At 40.0% G+C, this 21,748-nt stretch overlaps 1 protein-coding gene across 1 annotated transcript in view; it reads right to left on the bottom strand.

Annotated features, from left to right (window-relative positions):
- The window catches only part of MOCOS (molybdenum cofactor sulfurase), a 231,078-nt gene that overhangs the window by 56,390 nt on the left and 152,940 nt on the right, over positions 1–21,748 (bottom strand). The window lies entirely within an intron of this gene.

Below are 21,748 nucleotides of genomic sequence, written 5' to 3'. Positions count from 1 at the left end.
ACTTCTTCTACACCTCCGCTTTCTGAGAGGAGGTTGTGTCTTTGTTAGATGTCGCTATTGAAACAGCTTCTCATTCCTGTGCTCAGAGGATATGCCATAGAATGATATACCATGGCCATCTATGGCTTTGGGGATATTTCCATTCTCTGCAGGGAGCTAAACCATAAGCTTCAGATACAAACCCAGCCATTTTAGTCAAAGGAGAAAAAAAAAATAATAATCTGAGACCATGAGGTAGGTTGTGATATTCAGTGGGATAAACTGCCAAAGGGAGACAAGTAACTGGGTATTACAATAAATACAGAATGAGAAAAGGTATAACCCTAATGCTAACAAAACAGGGATTTATGATGTGGAACAACAAAAGCACCAGTGATCTTCAAAGCAGAAACTGAAAACCTATGATTTGCATCTTTATGGAAGACAATTAGAAGGTAACAATATGATATCAAAGTATTGTAAGAAACACCAGGAAATACCTGAAAGTTAACAATGTCTAAACCCAATCAAATCTCCACCGAAGACAGATGGAGTTTTAGCTGAAAAGCCAAAGTGGTTTCTGTTACGCATACTATGTGTTGCACTATGGCGGACCTACATCACGTGGAAAAAAAATTGAAAGAATAATTTCCTCAAAACCCTCTTGAACAGTATTTTTCACCTGGGTTTTAGACCCAGAGCATTCCCTGTAACATTGAGTATCTTATTTGAGCTACATGAGCATTTTTGTAACTAAAAAGATGTTTGACACTTTCTTTCACTTTATTTTTTTTTTTTTTAAACTGTGTAACTATGAATCTCATACTTCTGTGCAAACCATTTTTATATCTGAGTATGTGGAAACTTCTATAGCCTGATATAACTCTCCTTGGACAGAAATCTTATGATCTGCTTGCTGACTTTTGTGCCTTTACTTTTAAAAAGACTGTGTCAATTATGAATAAATATAAGGGGGTGTGTGCATATCTTTGTCCTGACATACAGAAGAATTACAGCAACTTCTGTTATTTCACTTTTCTTAAAGTTTTAATATTATGTGCTGTCTCCTTTAGATAAGCTAGGAAAGCAGACAGTAAAAGCATAGAAACAGAAAAGATATGAGATAGAAGTACATTTTTGGTGCTAAAGAATAATAAAGAGGAGTAAGATATTTAATGGAATACTAACACACAAAGCACTTTCAAGAAACATTGCCAGAAGCTAATCAGTACGATTTCTAGATGTTAGCCACAGTAAACTTGGCAAGCATGTCTAGAACATTTTGGTCTGAAATATCATTTGTATTTTCAGAGTCTTTTAGAATAAAAGATTGCCTAATTGGAGATGTCCTAGTCATTGTTTGGTAGAAGTTAAGAGTTGACATAGTAAAAAGAAGTTATGTCTCAGCATTTGCCAGAAAGTAGTTGTATCAAGAGAAGTGACTTCCTTGTCATGTTTCTAAGATGTCTGTAATCTCCTGATTCAGAGCTTTTCCAAATTGGCAGGAATCTTTTAATGGAAGATTAAACTACTGTCCTTGTGTCTTGCTGAAGAAATCTCTCATTCAGAAATTTCAGTATGTCATTCACAGCAATCATCCTGCTATCATTTCTATATTGTCTTCAGCCATTCTCTTTTAAAGTTGCTTAATCACATTTCCTTGTTCATTAGTGAAAAGCTGATGAGCCTCCTAATTATTTATTCTGACAAATCCAAATGCAATAGCCTGCAGTTGCTTTGCTGCCCCATGATTAGAAAGATGAAGTTGTATTGCCAGGGTCCTGTATTTTTAAGTAGTGGAATAGGTTGCGATTAGGTCTGATGTCACAGAAAACCTTGTGAAACAACTGCTTGCAATCTGAAGTTCACTTTGACAGAAAAAGGGGCATATTCAGAAAATGCTTGTGATTTATTTTTATTTTGTTAAACAAAATGATCTATACTGTGTCCTGCATAAATCCAGTGCTTAATTCATCTCCCTCTCCCCACTAGGGAAAAGAATGTGAGGAAGAGAAAATAAAGCCCAGAACAAATCTTTGGTCTCTAACGTGATACAAGGACCTGTATTATTGCATCTAATCTACTATTTGGCGTGACAAAAATAAAACTCATTGCTTGATTGAACCTGCCTTAAGTTAAATGAGAAGGTAATTTTCTGTATTATGATTGACTTGGTATTTATTAGCTTATTACATACTTGCATTTTATCTTTTTTATATACAGAACTCTGATTTTATGCCCAGTTTCTTAATGCTGATTACTTCAAGACTCTTTCCTAGCTGCCTGTTTGGGGATAAAGGAAGTAGCAGTCCTTAAGCCTTTTGGAAGACTTAGAGCTTGGAAAAATCATCAAAAATAATCACCTCATCTCAAAAAGGTGCTAAGAAGGACTCAAGTGCCCTGATTCCCTCTCACTTTATGGATTTTATCCCTTATGACCACATTGTTTCATTAAGGTGAATTGCATCTAGTTGCTCCTAAAAATGATTTTTAAATGAAGAACAATTTATGCGTTCTGTAATTTGGATCAGAATGAACCTGATCTAATCTAAATTACATAGATGAAGCCTGTCTAATACCATTTACTGTATTTATGTGTGTAGGAACACATTCAGCACAAAGGATGCTCACAGTCTCCAATTTGCACTCATTAATGACTTCTTCCTATGGTAGAAATGTAAGGATTTCCCTGTTAAAAGGCAAACTCTGGCATTTCCATGGATTAATATGCCCCTTATTACTTGGTCCCCATGTGTATGTTTTGAATTTACATTAAGCCAGACTTATCATTTAATTAACTCTTCTTACCAATAGCACCTCATTTTTCACACTATTTGTTGCCATAATGGATGCTGTATATTTTTGCCGTTGTAAAGTTACTGAGCAGAAGAGATTGACAAAGAAAGCTTGTACTTTTGTGTACAAACCTCTTTGTCAAATCACTGTAGTTAAACCTGTAAAGATGCTGTTAAACCTCATCTTGCTGATGTATGTTTGTGCGCTACAGCATCCTGACAGGTTAGCATCATCTCAGACCTACCAACCCATCTTTTACCTCTATGGAAACTGATACTATCCAGTATGGAAAATTCAGAGTGCCAGCACACTGGGTAACCCATAGATAAATTTACAATGTCAGCTCTTCCATAGGAATTGCATGTGTGCATACAGCTATCCACAGAGACTGGGGGACACTTCAGTCATCTGGAAGAGAAGGGTAAGTTAGCTCACATTTACAAGAGGGTTCAAACTATGCACATTTCTCACCATGGTACAGTAAATCTATTGCTTGGCTTGTCTGGTGATAACGTCTTGTATTTGCATTACCTCTGTCCTATTATCTGGTTGTTATACGCAAATTACAGTAAGATTTAATTTTTCCAGTGGAATTTTATCTAATCAGAAGAAATATGAGATACACAGATTTCCAATAAGTATTCAGTATAGAATGCTTTTGAGTTAGTACAGACCTAGTTTTGCATTACCTAAATGGCAAATATAATGGCACACAATCTCCTCTCTGAAACAACCAGGATTTCAGAAGCTCAAATGTACAAATGTTAGTTCTGCCTGAAAGAACTGTAGACACACAGGCATATGTCAATACCTGTAAAAGATTCTGAATAGAGAAATTAAGATAAAGCAGAGTGAAATAGAGCCTCTAGAATGAAAGCTCTGGTGCTTAAGGTTTTCAGGTTGTACTCAGAAACCTCTGCAATCTGCATTCAAATACATTCCTTATATCTCTTATTATGAGAAATTAAATACTGGAGATAAGGAAGAAGAGAGCCATATATCAAATACAGAGTTATTGTTCTAACTTGCTGTGAAAAAAACACAGAAACTGAAGTTTAAGCAAATTCTGTTATTCCAGTAAATCCAAGCTCACATGTATCTTTGGATAAGAAAAAGATCAATGTTATTCATTATTTTTCAGCATACCTAACAGACAGCAATGAGGCAGAGTGAACACAGCAGGGAGTGAAACGAAGATGTAGCCACCTCCCAATAAATCCGAAACAAGACAGAACACCATGTGAGACCTCTGAGTCAACATGCTAATGAAGCCACGGGACCTGTAAATCCTGTCAAACATTTGGAGCCCTTCCTTCACTTCCTCCAAGAAGCGGACATTAAGATTAATTTCTGAGGGTTTTTTCGGTGTTCTTTTATGCACAGAACTGAATGTCTCTGAATGAAGTCTGTCATCTACTTAGTGTTATTCTTCCAAGGAACATCTCTTGAGGATGAACTTGGTAATGGTAGCCTCATATATCTCCTTTGCAAACTTGAGTGCTTTGGATTAAAACTACCTTAAACAATGCATTCTAACCACTGCTATTTTTCAGCAGTCCTGCCTCAAACAAAACTCTGCAAACATGGAAATGACCCGTTGACAAGATGATTCAACTCCCTGCCCTCAAAGTGCAACCATGAATGTTATAAATATAATACTAGAAAGCAAACAGTGAGAAGAAAATACAATCAATTAATAAGAAACCTCGATCACTGATCCTCTGGTAGGGCTTTTACATTCATGAATAAAAATATTAAATATAGATGTTCCTTGTGTTGGTTTTTTCCCTGTAAAATATGAGAACATCTGTCCCAAGTGAGACCAAATCTCGCTACTACCTGTCTCCCAGAGTGAGGATTAGCAGATGCCTAGTGGAAAAAAAAATATGAAAAAGAGTATGTAACTTCTAAGCAGTGACAATTTAAAGATTAAATAAACAGAATATAAATCAAAAAGACATGAAAATGATCTTACTGGTTAGCTAACTGCAACTAAACACTACTTCTAAAAACAGAAGTAAGGGTATAAGAGCCCCTCATGGAAAATAACCATCAAAATTAATACATTAACATTTCATTGGAGTCATAGAATCATAGAATGGTTTGGGTTGGAAGGGACCTTACAGATCATCTAGTTCCAACCTCCCTGCTATGGGCAGAGGCACCTTCCACTAGACCAGGTTGCTCAAAGCCCCATCCAGCCTGGCCTTGAACACTGCCAGGGATGGGGCAGCCACAGCTTCTCTGGAAACCTGTTCCAGTGCCTCACCACCCTCACAGTAAAGAATTTCTTCCTAACATCTAATCTAAATCTGTCCTTTTTCAGTTTAAAGCCATTCCCCCTTGTCCTGTCACTACATGCCCTTGTAAGAAGTCCCTCTCCAGCTGTCTGGTAGGCCCCTTTAGGTACTGCAAGGTGGCTGTAAGGTCTCCCTGGATCCTTCTCTTCAGGCTGAACAATCCCAGCTCTCTCAGCCTGTCTCCATAGGAGAGGTGCTCCAGCCCTCTGGTCATCTTCATGGCCCTCCTCTGGGTTTGCTCCAACAGGTCCATGTTGTGCTTATGTTGGGGGCCCCAAAGCTGAATGGGGTACTCCAGGTGGGGTCTCACAAGAGCAGAGGGGGAGAATCACCTCCCTCGACCTGCCGGTCACACTGCTTTTGATGCAGCCCAGGATTTGGTTGGCTTTCTGGGCTGCAAGCGTAAATTGCCAGCTCACATTGAACTTCTCGTCAGCCAACACCCCCAACTCCTTCTCCTCAGGTCTGCTCTCAATCCATTCTCCACCCAGCCTGTATTTCTGCTTGGGATTGTCCGTACCCACATGCAGAACCTTGCGCTTGGCCTTGATGAACTAAATGAGGTTCACAAGAGCCCACCTCTCAAGCCTGTCAGAGTCCCTTTGGATGGCATCCCTTCCCTCCAGTGTGCTGACTGCACAACACAGCTTGATGTCGTCAACAAACTAGCTGAAGGTGCACTCAGTCCCACTGTCCATTTCATCCACCAAGATGTTAAATAGTGCCAGTCCCAATATTAACACCTGAGGAATGCCACTTGTTACTGGTCTCCACTTGGACATTGAGCTGTTGACTGTGACCCCTGGAGTGCAACCATCTAGCCGAATCCTTATCCACTGAGTGGCCTATCCACCACATCCATGTCTCTCCAGTTAAGAGACAAGGATGTCATGTGGGACAGTGTCACAGGCTTTGCACAAGTCCAGGTAGATGACATCAGTTGCTCATCCCTTATCCACCAATGCTGTAACCCCATTGTAGAAGGCTGCCACATTTTTCAGGCACAATTTGCTTTTAGTGAAGTCATGTTGGCTGTTATCAACCACCTCATTATCTTCCATGTGCCTTAGCATAGTTTCCAGGAGGATCTTTTTCAAGATCTTGCCAGGCACAGAGGTGAGACGGACTGGCCTGTAGTTTCCTGGGTCTTCCTTATTTCACTTTTTAAAAAGGGGTTATATTTCCCCTTTTTCAGTCAGTGGGAACTTCACCAGACTGCCATGACTTCTCAAATATCACGGACAGTGGCTTAGCCACTTCATCCGCCAGTTCCCTCAGGACCTACAGATGCATCTCATCAGGTCCCACGGACTTGTGCACCTCCAGGTTCCTTAGATGTTCTTGAACCTGATCGTGTCCTACAGCTGACAGTTCTTCATTCTGCCAGTCCCTGCCTTTGCCTTCTGCAACTTGGGCCGTGTGACTCGAGCACTTGCCAATAAAGACCAAGGCGACAAAGTCACTGAGAATTTCAGCCTTCTCCTGGGGAACCAGGACTCCCATTTCCTTCCAGAAAGGGCCCATATTTTTCCTAGTCTTCCGTTTATCACCAATGTACCTATAGAAGCATTTCTTGTTGCTCTTGATATCCCTGGCTGGATTTAATTCTATCAGGGCTTTAGCTTTCCTAACCTGACCTCTGGCTGCTCAGAGAATTTATCCGTATTCCTCCCAGGCTACGTTTTCTTGCTACCACCCTCTGTAGGATTCCTTTTTGTGTTTGAGTTTGTCTAGGAGTTCCTTGTTCATCCATGCAGGCCTCCTGGCATGTCTGTCTGACTTCCTTTTTGCTGGGACATGCTGCTCCTGAGCTTGGAGGAGGTGATTCTGGAATACTGACCGGCTTTCTTGGGCCCCTCTTCCTTCCTGGACTTTATCCCATCGTACTTTACCAAGCAGATGCCTGAAAAAGCCAGTGTCTCCTCTCCTCAAGTCCAGGGTAGCGAGTTTGATATGCACCCTTCTTGCTGCCCTAAGGATCTTGAACTCCACCTTTTCATGGTCACTGCAGCCAAGGCTGCCTTGAGTTTCACATTCCCCACCAGCCCCTCCTTGTTCATGAGAACAAGGTCCAGCGTAGCACCTCTCCTTCTTGGTTCCTGTAACACTTGGACAAGGAAGTTATCATCAACACATTCCAGGAACCTCCTGGAATGCTTATGCCCTGCTGTGTTGTCCCTCTAACAGGTACTGGGGTGGTTGAAGTCCCCCATGAGGACCAGGGCTTGTGAACATGAGCCTGCTGCTGTCTGTCTATAGAGGGCCTCATCTACTGGTCTTCCTGGTCAGGTGGCCTGTAGCAGACCCCCACTATAATGTCACTTGTCCTTGCCCTTCCTTTAATCCTGACTCATAAGCTCTTGGTCGGTTCCTCATCCACCCCCAGGCAGATTTCCATGCACTCCAGCTGGACATTGTCATAGAGTGTGACACCCCCTCCTCACTTTCCCTGCCTGTCCTTCCTAAAGAGATTGTATCCTTCCATTCCAACCCTATAGTCATATGACTATATGCTCCAACATGACTATACATGACCACCATGCCTCCACGATGCGAATAATATCATAGCCCTGCAGGCACGCGCACATCTCTAATTATTTGTTTATTCCCCAAGCTAGGTGCATTTGCATAGAGGTATTTAATCTGGGCCCCTGATGAAGATGACTTACTGGCTGTAGTGGCTGGAACTCCTTTGTGCTGCTCTTCAGGAGCTCTCCTGCTGACCTGCAATTTCTCTCTAGGCTCTGGGCATCTATTGCTGGCACTGGCACCAAGCTGGTAGGAGTGGGATAGATTGAGGTTCCCTTACTCCGACAACGTTAGTTTAAATCCCTCTTCAGCACCCTGGCAAACCTATGATCTAAGATGCTCTTCCCCATCTTACAGATCGACCCCACCAGCCTCCAGTAGACCAGGTTTCTCAAACCAAGTCCCATGGTCTAAGCAGCCAAACACCTGGCTGTGGCACCAGTCCTGTAACCATTTGTTGATTCACCAGATTCAGCGGACCTTTTCAAACGCCTCCCCTTTGACTGGAAGCATTCATAAAGAAACTACCAGTGCTTCAGAGTCCCTTATCGCAGCTCCCAGGGCTCTGTAATCCTTCTTGATACTCTTCAGACTGCTTCTGGATGTATCACTGGTGTCCATGTGAAACAGCAGCAACAGATAATAGTGGACTGTATGAGACTTGGCAGTCTCTCAGTGACATTCCTGATATGAGCCCCTGGCAAGCAGCACACCTCTCTAGAGAGTGCATCAGGTTGGCAGCTGCATGCTCCATACCTCTCAGAAGGGGGTCACCTACTCCTATCACCCATCACCTTTTGCTTAGTTGTGCTGGTTGTTACACAGGGAGCAGGTTGGGCTGCCTTAGCTCCAGCATCTTCCCTGATATGATGGTTCTCTCCTCTTCAGTCCGCAGAGCGGTGAAGTGGTTCTGCAAGGGCACCTCAGGCTTTGGGGAAAGTGCCTTCCTCCTGCAGGTCCTTGCCATTGCAAGCTTCCATTCTTCTGCGTTACTGGCGCCACTCTCTTCTGTGTGCACCAGCCGGGGAGGTTTTAGCTATTTGGCCGTGGGCTGTGGGTCCACTGCAGACTGCGCTTGGAAAGAGCTGTCTAACTCCTTCTCAGCCTCCCTGATGTGACACAGCCTTCTCACCGCCTCCTGCAACTCAGCCGCCTGCTGCAGGAGCTCCTCCACCTGGGCACATCTGCAGGCTGCTCTGCTGCCTGTCCCTGCCCCAGGAGAAAGGTCAAAGCACTTTTTGCAGTCCAAGGCCTGCAGTGCAGCCTCTGCCTTCGGCAGCTCCACCTGGGTGGAGGCGTTGGTCGCTGCCGGGGTAGATGGTGCAGATCCCCCTGCCAGAGCTGCAGCCTTTGCTCTCAGACAAGTGCCCACCACTCTGCCATTAGGGTCAGGTAGGACGAGCACCCTTAACCGGTGCAGATGGTCACAGAACAGTGCCTGGATGCTGGGCTACGTGGCCTTCAAGTCTCTCCATTCGGCCAGTGGAAGGTCCCTCCTTTGAAATGACACCCTCCTGCACCAACTGCTGCCCCAGGATGTGGTGGAAGTGCCCCCCAGAGCTGCTCTTTGTGGAGCAGTGGATGGCCACAGTTAACTCTGACCCTGTCCACTCCTCAGCAGCTGCTCTTGTGGGAACTGCCAGCTTCTGGCGGGTCTTGGCACTCCCCTGGGGTTACCCTGGCTTAGGAAAGCCCCCTGGATGCTGCAATTCTCTGCCCCGCTGTGCAACGCGCCTGCACAGGAGCCGATTGCCTCGGCAAGTGACAGAGAGGAGCTTTTCTAATGCAATAGCACTCCGATATTTGTCCTAACCGTTAGCAAATCCAGTTCATTAAAACTCAGAATAAAACACTGCAAATGGCTTACCAGCAAATCCATAAAACCATCCATTATCCACAGTCACAGAAAATGCATGAGGCACGGACAGATCACAACCCCCTCATTCATACTGACTTGCATGAACAGTCCAATCAACTTGGCCTATAAAACACGTCATAAAAATTGATTTGGGAAACACAAAGCAGTGTGGACAATGGACAATGACCCCTTCTGCAACTGAGGTGACTGCATCTGTGAGCATGAAGGGAAAAATCTGTGTCCCCAGATGTCATTTGTACTTCCAAAAAGCCTAATACCTTGCCATGCATAGATCAGAAGAGGCTTCTTTTTGAAGTTAAGATGTAACAAAAAGAATTACATAAAATGGAAATTTCAGTTAGGAAACTAAGTTTTGTGGGTTTTGGGGTGTGTGTGGTGTGTTTGGTTGTTGTTGTTGTTGTTGAGAAGTACATAGTTTTGTTTGAAAATGCATAAGCAAGTTGCAAGAGTCCATCTCACAAGATCAGTGTCCAGATTGAAACTTTAGATGGACTCTTCAAATTAATTACGTATTTTCTGTGTGTCCAAAATGGAGAGCCATGTTACACTCTCAATACTACTAAACCCATGCAGAATCCAATGGGTAACAGGGAGACCTTTTACTCTCTCAGCACTAATACTTTGCATAATAGCTTAAATCCTTTTATTCTCCTCCTTCTCCTACACCATCTCAATAGTTTAAGACTGTGGGAAGAAACTGCTTAATCCCCTATTCAGAATGCTATACCGAAACCAAACATTAAACACATATTCGGTGTTTATCTTAATGAACAGAAGGCTCTTTGATGCCCCATCTCTCACTTCCTTAGAACAGCTAATTCAAGCTCTGTTTTCACACAGTGAGGGAAGCTAGAAGTCTTTGTTCTGAACAAAATGAGCAGCACATTCTGAAAGAAGCAGCTCCTAATTTTCAAACATCATAATGCAGAATACTCTGCCTTTTAAAAAAAAAATTATTGGGAGTAGTATAAAAGAGGGGAAGCTGTACATGCCAGCTGGCTGACTCACTTTTAGCTAACCATTTTAATTACAGGTACAATTTGATTTCAGTTAACTGCTTGTTAGTCTGAAAACTATCTAAGAATTCAAATAAGCCCCAGGTAAAATAAATTTAATTTACTGTTCGCTGTTATTACGAGATTTGTTTTTTGAGCCAGGGGAGGGTGGGAGTGTCTGTCCATCTTTTGGCTTTTCTCTTCCATGAGGCCAAGCCATAGTCTCAGCAGAGGAAATAATTTCAGGATGACTTCTGAAACCATAAAAACAGCAACATAAAAGATGAGTGGGGAGGCTTTCTTAAAAAGGCAGAGTGTTTTGCACACCTCATGGAAACAGCATTCAGGCTGCATCTCCAGAGTGCTGGATGACACGGGCCCACAGAGGCTTCTGCAAGAACAAAAGAATCATCCCTGAAAGTACGTATTTATGTGATACTTGCATTTTACCTCTAAAGGCTTTATCTCCCAAGGTTTTTCTCAGTCCAGCAGAACAACTTCTGCTTATGATTCTGTCATCTTAAGGACCTAATGCAAGAGAAGCTTGTACTATAAAAGCACGTGAATTCTCCTGGTAGCTGTTAAAACCTGAATGTAACATACAGGCCTGTTTTCTGCTTTATTATAGAAGTGGCTCTGTCCTTTGTTTAATGGAGCCTGCTATGCACAATTCCTTTAAGTCAGCATGTGAAAGCTTTACTACTGCTTGTTTCCTGGTATTTTTAACTCTCAACAACTAGACTGCTAATATGAGGCAGAGCATAAAACTCTTTCTTTGTCTCAAAGCTACAACCATGGGGATTTAGAAAATGTATGACGGGGCAGTCAGTCTTAGGTTTTCAAGTCAATAAGACTAATTCAGCCCTGACTTTGCATGAGCACTTATTTATTTACCGACTTACTTATTCGAGTCAGCAACAACTTTCTAGTCATTTTAACATAGTATGAGGAAAACTTTTCTCATCTTCTGCTCAGCCAGAGACTATGATACTATCATCAGGTCTGCAGTTAAGTACAATTCTTCCCTCAAATAACCTTTCTGTAAGACCCACTCACCAATACTACTTGACGGTCTCATGACTTTCTAATGGCTCTGCAGTTTTGTGGGTTGTTTGGTTTTGTTTTCCCCTGAGGGGAGTTGCAGACCAATGGAGACAAACAGCTTGCACCAAAAATAAGCTGAATTTAAAGATAAATCCAAATGTGTTTTTCATAGGAGAAAATCTCTCCCTCAGCATCAAGCAAACCCTTTAAAATATTCTGAAAACCCATCCAGCTTCTTTCTTTTTTTCCCTGACAGATCCCAATCTAAAGCCTTGCTAGGATATAAATCAGTTCTGTTTGAAAGCTCACCATGCCTGCATCTAGGTGAAGAAGGATTGTGTGCTCAAAGTTTGCACTTCAGTACTCACTGGTTTGACTCTTCCTTCCTACAGGTTTTACATTAGCAATCCTTTTAACATAACATCTTTGGAATCAATCTGTCAGTGAAACACTTTGGTGCCCAAGGCAGCATACTGATTTGCAGTCCAGGTCTTCCCTGTCTGGTAATACTGGTTGGACACCTTTCCTCTTTTTCTCTGACAATCTGAACCAGAGCTGTGGCTGTCAGTGTATGAAGTAGTGGGGATGCTCTGTGTTTGCTCTTGGGCAGCCTTTTGTAGCCCACTCTTTCTAAGGCTCCACAGAACTTGCCCATCACAGCAATACAGGAAATACCACAAGTTCATTTAATTAAACCAAGAAATATGATACACAAAAAGAAGAACAAATTGTAAGGCATGATGTTGAGTAGTAATGGAACAAGATAAAAATACACTCAATTTTTTCACTCTGTATCTGTAACATTTGGTGATGTTGAAAGTTTGCAAAATAAGCTCTAGCCATTATTATTAACAGAACAATATTTTACTTAGTGAAATTTTGAATTTATTGATATCCATAATTTTCTGAGCCTGAAAGGATGCTTTGTGGTTTGTTTTGCATTCTTAGACTAGGTCTCTGCTGGGTAATGTTATTATAACAATAGCTACCATGGAAGGAACAAACAGTGTCATTCATGAAACAGAGGTAATAAAGCAGCTAAAACAAATTCTAAAAACTGCTTTGAAATTTCCTTGATTTGATGCCTTAGTCATAAGGAAGCATACAGTCAATATTGAAAAGCACCTAGGATTCTTGGACCTCATCCTAAACTGAATTATACCAGAACTTGTCCCAAGCTTTTTCAACAGGCAAATGTTGTTTTGATAAATATGTACATTAACACCACAAGAGAGACCTTTAGCTAAACATTTCAGGAACCACTAAATTCTTTAATTTTTACCACCATTTTTATCAACCCTCCCCCAGTCACAGCATTAATGGCTTTATATCACTCACTCTTCTCATGAGGACCAAACAGTGGCCCAATGACATGCATTCCTTCATGTGGCTGTCTTTTCTGCCTAGATGTGGCTGGCTCAGACCTCTTGAAGTTCATTGGCAATGTTTGTGAGACAGTGAGATGTGTGAACACACATAACATTTCACAGAAAAAGGAAAAACTGAGAACAAAAAATGACAACTTTGCCACAACGGTGCACACTCCCAACACACAGGTTTGAGCAATGATGTTACAGTCCTAGACTCAGTTCTCAAGAGTATATTCAATAAAAGTGAGATACCAGTACCTCTTAAAGTACAGTCATTGCTGAAGGACACTCAGGAATAATCTCTGTAAACAGTTTTTATAAGCAGAATGTCCTGCAGTGTTGGCTGGTGCAAATTAACTTTTGGCAGGTTGTCATTACATTGCTCATTCCTATGAATTTCTGAAATCCACTGTACTTAACGTATCATGTGCTCTCCAAGTCATGGGGATGAGGAGTAATAAGATAGCGTGGTGGATCAAGGCTGAATATATGTAATTTTGTAAGCACAGGACAGGTATTTTAATCAATTTTAAGTCCAGTGTGCAGATCTAGTAAACAGAAAACTGGAAATTTAAGGTAGAAAATATGAATATTATGAAGTAATTTTTTCTAGATTTGCTTCCTTCTAAAGACTGTAGGCAATGTGCCTCAGAAAGAATTAACTACTCTTGGTATTACATCAGCTGCTCTAAGCTATAACATCATGAATCAGTCAGAATCTGTACTTCAGATTCTGTTCAGAAGAGCTGAAGTATTTCAAGACATGAGCAATTCTTACGTGTACCACTTGCTGTCTCATGCTGCAAATCAAGATCTACAGTAAACTAGAGAACTGCCTCTGAAGACAGACTTAGACAAGGTTAAAAGAAAACACTCATCTGAGCAAGGCATCAGTGAAAGACGAATGCTACCAACTCAGAGGGAGCCACTGTCAGGGAAGAGAAGAAAGGCAGCACGCAGTATAGGAGCCCTGGGGTTTTCCCACAACAACGTCGTTACACCTGAGTTCTGCAGAAGCGAGGGGAAAAGAGTAGGGGCTGCTGCATTTGTGTCAAATGAGGGATTTGTGAGTTAAGTGTAAACACAAAGGTTAAACAGGCTCAAATTACACGCCCCCACCCCCGCCCCCACCCCCCATTCCATTTTACTCCCATGGTTTCTTTGGAGCTCTCATTTTTTTGAAAGCTTTTTCTTACATGCTGACACAATATTACTAAAATGATAATATTGGCTACCGCTATTCAGACTGTTCTACAAAATCCATATTTTAAGATGTTAAAGAACACTATCGTGGCAAATGAAGGGAATAATCAGAAATACAGCTCTTTTTGTGTTTTCTGGTTATTTAGTATTATCTGCCACACACTTCTTCCTTTCTTCGATGCAGAGGATTTGTCAAAGACATCTAGAATGCAGAGACAGGCCTTCTTACTATTTGATAAATGGAAAAATTCAGAATATATTGGGAGCTTTATGAAGGAACAAAGACATATAAGGAAATAAATACACAGATAATCCTTGTAACTTTCTTTTTGATTCTTGCCCTACCAATGAAAAGTGCATTTTTGCTACTATAAATGAAAAGTATGACCATGAAAAGAGCTTCATATTTAAAGCATCATGAAATAAAAATCTTTAGAAATGAATCACAGTATATTCGGCTATTGTACCTAACAGTTACTGAGTATTACTACTGTTGGCAAAGAAAGCTGGCACAAGCTTAGCTGCATGACTTTTGGTTACACAGAGATGCTGCATAACATGAGATATGCAAATTCCATAACATGAAGCAAATTTGTTTTATTACCTTAGCCTTGAATTACAAAACCTTGTTGATGAAATATGTTAATCTAATACTCTTTCTTTTTTTCCATCTTGAAAGATGCTTAACTCAATATATGAGACAATTCAAATAGCTTCAGTGACACACAACAAGACCTCTTCTCAGATAACCTTGACTTGGCTTAGTCTCTCCAGTTGAGCAGTCAGGAGCCCTGTTTTGCTGTTGAAATGACTGAATCCTTCTAAAGATTATTATTTAGTCTACTTTGTTTACCAAGTGAGTATCCAATAGACATCCTTTTCTGAACTGAACTAACCGGAAAGACTATTTCAGGCTGCCCAAGCTTCTAATATCTATAGAATCAACCTTTCTGGTGTGGCCAGGCCTCTGGTGGTCTTGGATCTCTAGGAGACAATCCTACAGGAAATACATCACCCTACCCTGGTACTTTGCAAGAGATACAAGACACCTAATTCAAAACAGCAGCTAACTTCAGACTCATCAGGACTGCAGTGATTAATCAAACTGTTCAAACATTTGACTGCAAACCCAAGAGGGAAACTTTGATAATTAAGAAGAGTGAATTTAAATGCATGGCGATGCATTTAAAGGCTGAATGTATCAAACATTCATCTGGGTGCATTTCATGCAGAACTAGTATATTCACTTACCTCCCTAAAACTCTTCTTCCCTCTTGCATATGGCAGGATATGAGTGTAAGCAATATGTAAACAACCAGTCCTGTTTCATTTTATGAGAACAATAACAGTCCCACAATATTTTGTGGGTTCCCACCCACAAAATCTTTTACTGGTACTCAGTGGTATTTTTCCAAGGACCTCCTCAATAATTTTTAGGAGTTTAAGAACATCTTCAATGTTTATTATAATGGTTTAAACTTACTGAGCAGTTTAAACACAGAAGTTTTACTAAATCAGTGAGACCAAAAGGCAACTACTGGCACATCAAACCTTGGTGTGTCATTCTGTTTTAGGGTGTGCTAAAGTGACACCATGATCAGATGAAGCATTTATCAGATAATGTTAGCTTGGATGGTGATATGCTTTCTGTACCCTTTTCCCTTTCATTATAATTCCCATTATGACTCTCAATGGAGAACTTTCTCAAATGAGAAGGCACCAATACAACTGTGAGCAGGAGAAGCTGGTCTTTTGTGGCCATGGAAGGCAGTCTCTGGGACAGACAGAGCAGTACCGACAGTGATATAGCAAGTCCTTTTTCAGCAAGCTGCTGAAACTTCAGTGGTCTGGAACTGGTCTAGGAGGTTTTCTTATACTGATCAGCAATTTTGCTTTTTCTTGTCTTCTCACTTACTTTTGAGACCATGCTCTCCAGAGTATGAGGAGGCTTAGCATGTGACATACCTCTTGCTCTCTATTCTTTCTGATAATATTGTCTTCTATCCTTTTATTGTTTTTAATTCTTCCTGGCTATTCTACTATCACAACCTCCAAATAGTATAAGAAGTGATAGAAAACCTACGTTTTGCTCTTAGGAGAGACTCTCTAGTGTCCCAGAGAGTTCTACTCTTTCACATGCCAACTCAAGACAGGTTTTCACAGTATTAAAACACGCCTTGTAAAGCTGGAGAACAAACAGATAAATAAATACATAAGTAAATAAATGCTGGCTCAGAACTTCTTTCCTTGTGTCTCTGAACATGCAAGAAATAGATTAATATCTTCAAGTTATGATGAATGACACGGTTTTTCTATGATCAACAGAAGTGGTGAATTTGGAGCATTTCACCTGTCTTGAACACAGAACAGTAAAGGGAAAAGGAAGGTATTATAAATTCAAGGGTCAGAAACATTATAATTTTAATGGCCCTACCCAGGCTTGGATCACCTGTAAGGTCAAGCCAATCAATCAATAAAAAAAATAAGGCAAGCTTCCTTTTTGAGGCCTTGACAATGCAAGTCTTGCAAAATGTACTCATTACAGCTCTTCCCTTTCTTCTTTCTTTATCAGAATGATGCTGTCAAGTTCAGTATGAAATATACTACAAAAGCTTAGATCCTTCTCTATCAGGGCAGATAACAAGATGTGTTGGTAACAAGACAGTGTGTTATTTCTGACTAAAAGTTGAACCTTGAAGGCTCACTTTGTTCAACAGCCAGACAGCAACCACAGACTATTTTCTTCGGCAACCTACCAAACTTTAACTCAACCTATACCACACTTTCTTGTAATGTATGATGAGCTCTGTCATGAAGGATTAATTTGTTTCCCACATCTTATCCTGCTCTTTTTCTTCCCTCATTTCCAAAATTCTTTATGGATAATATTCACCTAACTTGGGTACGTTTGTAATTTTATCTGAAGATATTCTGTAAGACAGCAGTTAAACACATCACTATACTGCTCTGCTATTTTTCCTTTTTGACTACACTGGTATTAGTTTCCTCCACAGATTTTGACTCTTGATCTATACGCAGGGAGGAGACAAAAGCATGTGTCAGGGGCATCAGGAAGTTTAACGTCAGTTGTTTGTAAGTCAGGTTAGTCAGCAATGTATTCCGAGCCTATTAAAGCTGACAGGATCCTCCACAGCTGTGAAGCTCTCCTGCAGCAATCAGGAAGAACACCTTTCCATGCTCTACATGCTGCTGAGATGCAGATCCACCTTTTCAAGAAGTTTTTAAATTCCTTCATGCTAACTGAATGCACCCCATCAGGCTTAAGTTCCTTATTTTTTTGGATGTGTTTTGCAGCAGAGACAGTGAGTATTTGACCCAAAGACAGGGGCTGGATCAGCCTGTTTCACACAGCTGCTTGAGCGGACATTTATTTTAAACTCTTCCTGTCAGAACAGAATGATCTATTAGTACCACAAAATGGCATGATGCCCAGAGACAGATTTTGAGAATTTCTGCTTTCATGAACGGGAAGACATTTTGAAGACTAAATTATGAAATGGAGAGTAAAATATATATTTAAAACCTCTTAACACAGCCATAAAAATATATTGCTTTTAAACACCTATGATGTTATTCAATTAATGGATTGGTATTGCTACTCTCAATTTATAAATTCCAATTTATAAAACTGTTCGCCTCTTTTTTCTACCCTTAGTTTACCCCCTTCTTGTTCTCAAGCTCTCCCTTTTATTAACCTCCAGCTTTTATAGATTATTAAAGAAAATCAGGAATGTTCTTTGGCAGTTACACTAAATTGTATTTTAAATAATGTACTCGCTTTTTCCCTTAAAGCTGAGAGTCAGCTATTCAGAACTTTGAACAATCTAAGGGCATGTCCATTTTTATAAAAGAAATGAAATAGAATATGCTAAAATTATAAAATATGTCATTAATTAGTTTCAGACATAAATTTATCCATTATTGCTACACAGAACTCTTTTGGCTAATGACAGTTGGAAAATGGCATTGTGCTTATCAAGAAACTATGATAGTGATATTTTCTAAATATCACATCAGGAAGAAAGCTGAAGTAAGCAGATCTCTTAGCTTATAAAACCTCAAAGAATTTTGTTTCAAAGGCATTCAAGTATTTCATTTCCATGCAGTGAAACCTTTTCAGAATACTGAAATGCAGGATGTTTTAAGTAATAAATTTAAAATACAATAAAATAAATACTAAGTACTATATCTACATGGCCTGATAGAATAATTTTAGACTTTTTCTTGTAAAATGTTGTATCAAAATAAACAGATTTCCTAAGACAGATGTCCCCTCAGACAGCTCTCTAGTGAAAACTATAACCAGTTCTAGTCTTTTCTTCCTCTCAGTCCATTTGCTTATTCAAAAGACTGAACAATTCAAAAGGGGGAAAGCTGATTTATTATTATTGTTACTATTATATTTAGAAACCATTATTTTAGGAAAAAGAGGATTAGAATGGGAGACTCAATCAATTCTTAGACATCTGCAACACCATTTCCACCCTTTTTGTTTGATTTTCCATTTCAAGGAGTTATCCAGGTCACATAAAATTACTTCTTTTCCAGAAAAAAACAATTAGTTTGGCTTGGTTTTGTATTTTTCTCTTTGTCTTGTTTTGCTTTTGTTGTTGTCAGGTTTTGGTTTGTTTTTTGTTGTTGTTTTTTTTTTTTAATAAGTCTTGTGTTTATCAAGAGATCTACTGTTGACTTTATGTTTATGATAAATTCAACCAATTGTTGGAAAGAAAAGTAGCAGCCCCAAAAGAAAACCAGAATCAAAAAGTAGCCTGATGGCTGGTCTGAATACATACACTCCCACCAGAAACACTAATCATGATCAATAAAATACCATCACTCAAAACATGTAATGTAACTCCTAAGGAAGGCCTAATGAGTAAAAAATGTAAAAAAAGTTTTCTTAGTGGGTTTTAGTGAAGAAAGACTAATTTTAAAATCACTTTCTGGTTTGTGTATTAAGAGGGGAGCTGCCACAGTCCAGAGAGGTTTTATATTTTATCCTTAAGCTTTTCAGCAGTACAGCTTCTTGTGTCAAGTTTGTCCTTCTGCCAGGCTCCTTCCCTCCCTTCCTCTCAAGTATTTTCACGTTTTTCTCTATTGGTTCTGTTCTTGTACTATTATTCTTCTCCAGACCTTCCCTGTACCAGCAGTGGTGAGGTTACTTGCTTCCGTTACTAATTCACACTATATGAACAATATCCACAGAATCACCCTTTCCCTGAATCTCACAAGCAGATATTTTTTGCACAAACACAATCAAAACAAGAGTTGGAGATCTCACAAATTAAGTTCAAATCCACTCATGTAACTTCCAATATATTTATTCATGTAGTGGGGTCAGAAACTCTGAAGAGGTCCCTCCTAAGTCCCTTGGTCAGCACCTGAAACTTAGGCATGCCAGCAAAATGTATGCACATTCACATTTTTCCCTGGTAAATGTTTGAAAACTTGCTTGAAGGAAGGGCTGTGCAGTATTATTTACCTCATGTATTCCAAGTACAGTTCTATAAAAAAATAAATCAAGACTGGCTTTCAAGCAAACAACACAAACAACAAACATCAGGGTTTAAAAAAATCACATTTTGTTGTTCTTTTCCATAAGCACGAGGACAAGAAATGTATACTTGTTAAACTACTAAAATTAAGTACCATTTTATATTTGCAAGACTCCAGGAGTTTACTATTTAGGAAAGATACCACACAGCATACTACTATGAGAACAGCAGAAGAACTGGAAAAGCTAGGCATCAGTCTGTAGTGTACCGTAAGTGGCTCGCTCCATACTTTTTAAAACGGCAGTTCCTCCAGAGATCACAGACTTCTTGAAAGCAAACCAAGGCAATATTGAGATCTTATTTGAAGTGGTATCAATCTAGGAGAAATTCATCCATCAAATTTAACCTTATCTTTATTTTGTGCTGCATTCCTAAAAAATTCTTAACATACATACTACTACTCTAAATCTATTAAAAATGCAGGCTATTAATTTTCTAAATTAGTTTATATATAAACAAATGTAAAGATTTGGTTGTATTTCTTTACTAGTTTTCCCTTAACTTTATTTCCTATTTATTGCATGGGCTTTATTTACTCTTTTACATTGCTAAAGCTGTGCATTTTCATAATGCAGAAAGTTTCAAGTGGCAAGTTGATTCACAGACTACTTGGAATGTACCTTTTTAGGTTATAACTTGGGGATGAATAAAGAGGAATGAGAAATGATATTCCAAATCTGGAATATTTTCAGAATCTTCCAGTTATCTTTTTGTTTACCAATATGTGATCACACTGCTGCTGGGAGTGGATGGAAAGTAACAGGGGACAATTCCTCTAAAAAATACCCAACCCCAAAAGGGTTTGTCATAAAATATAAGTTCCAGTGTAGTTGTACAAGAGATGAAACAAATACCAATGCATTGCAGAACTCATAAATTTTAGTCCTCAGGGCTTGCTGTTACTTCTTGCCTTCTGCTTTCTGAATATCGATAGCTTATGTTTTCAAGCTTTTCTCTGAAAAAAAAATGAGCTAGAAAATGAAACTTTTTTTTTTTTTTTAAAAAAAGGATGTTCTTAGTTTCATGACTATAAAATGAAGCTTTAAGGAAAATATTAATCATCTCAGACTTGTAAAAAATTCTTAACTGCTGAGATCACTGAACCTGCACTCATTTTGAAAGCATTCTTAAACCGTTGGTCCATTACTTCAAATGTATAAATACATACAATGGAATTTCATATCTTGTGCTCTATTAATCCCATAAACTAAGCTGAAACAGAGCAGCACAAAAGTACTCCCAATAAACACAGTATTTCAGAATACCTTCTTTTGCACCAGCTGAGGAACCAGATGTGCCTTGTCAAACACCTGGGGATTTGATAGATCAAAATGTGGTGACAAGAAAGGAAGGAGTGAAGGGACAGCCTCACAAGGTGTGGCAGTTATTTAGGCTTAACCGAGATGCTCTACAAGCACACTGTTAAACAGGCACTGCCCGCAAACACAAAGCATTCAGATAAGCTGCACATCAAATACAAGGGTTTTTTTTAGCTGCAAAACAGTTGTTCTTAGGTTCCCGATAACACAACTGTGAATCTGTATATTCATGACTATTCTGCAAAATATATATATATACAAAAAAACCCCAACCAACTATAAAACCCAACCCAAGAACAAACCATACACTCACGGTGGCTGCCAGCCTGCAACAGAGTTCACTGGCCGTGCCCTCACTGGCTATAAGCTTTTCTCACATAGAAAGCCCCACATGCCAGCAAGAGCCATGCAGAGCCTCCTGGGGTAGGATGGCTCAGCAGCTCTGACGTGGTGCACTCCCCCAGCTACCTTGGCACCACTGTCCCACTCGCCTGCAAGGAGGTTCCTAGCAATGGCCAGTCTGACCTGGTGCTTCTGTTGCCCTTACTTTATTCTCCCTGTCCTGATGGAACAGTTCACAGGCTGAAGGTTGCAATTCTATTTTGTTCCCTGCGTGACAGCATAAGGTCTCTCAAACCAGAATACTTAGATGTTGCAAGCAGCTTCCTATATAAATGTGAAAACAAGACTGGAAAGAAGAGGGAGACTTTTGAGTCTTTTCTGTATTAAAGAGGGAAGATGTGTGACAATAACCAAGT

The sequence above is a fragment of the Falco biarmicus genome, chromosome 3 (genome assembly GCF_023638135.1).
Source record: "Falco biarmicus isolate bFalBia1 chromosome 3, bFalBia1.pri, whole genome shotgun sequence".
Classification (NCBI taxonomy): Eukaryota; Metazoa; Chordata; class Aves; order Falconiformes; family Falconidae; genus Falco; species Falco biarmicus.
The sequence above is the reverse complement of the archived record's forward strand: the minus strand, read 5'-3'. Positions and strand labels throughout refer to the sequence as shown.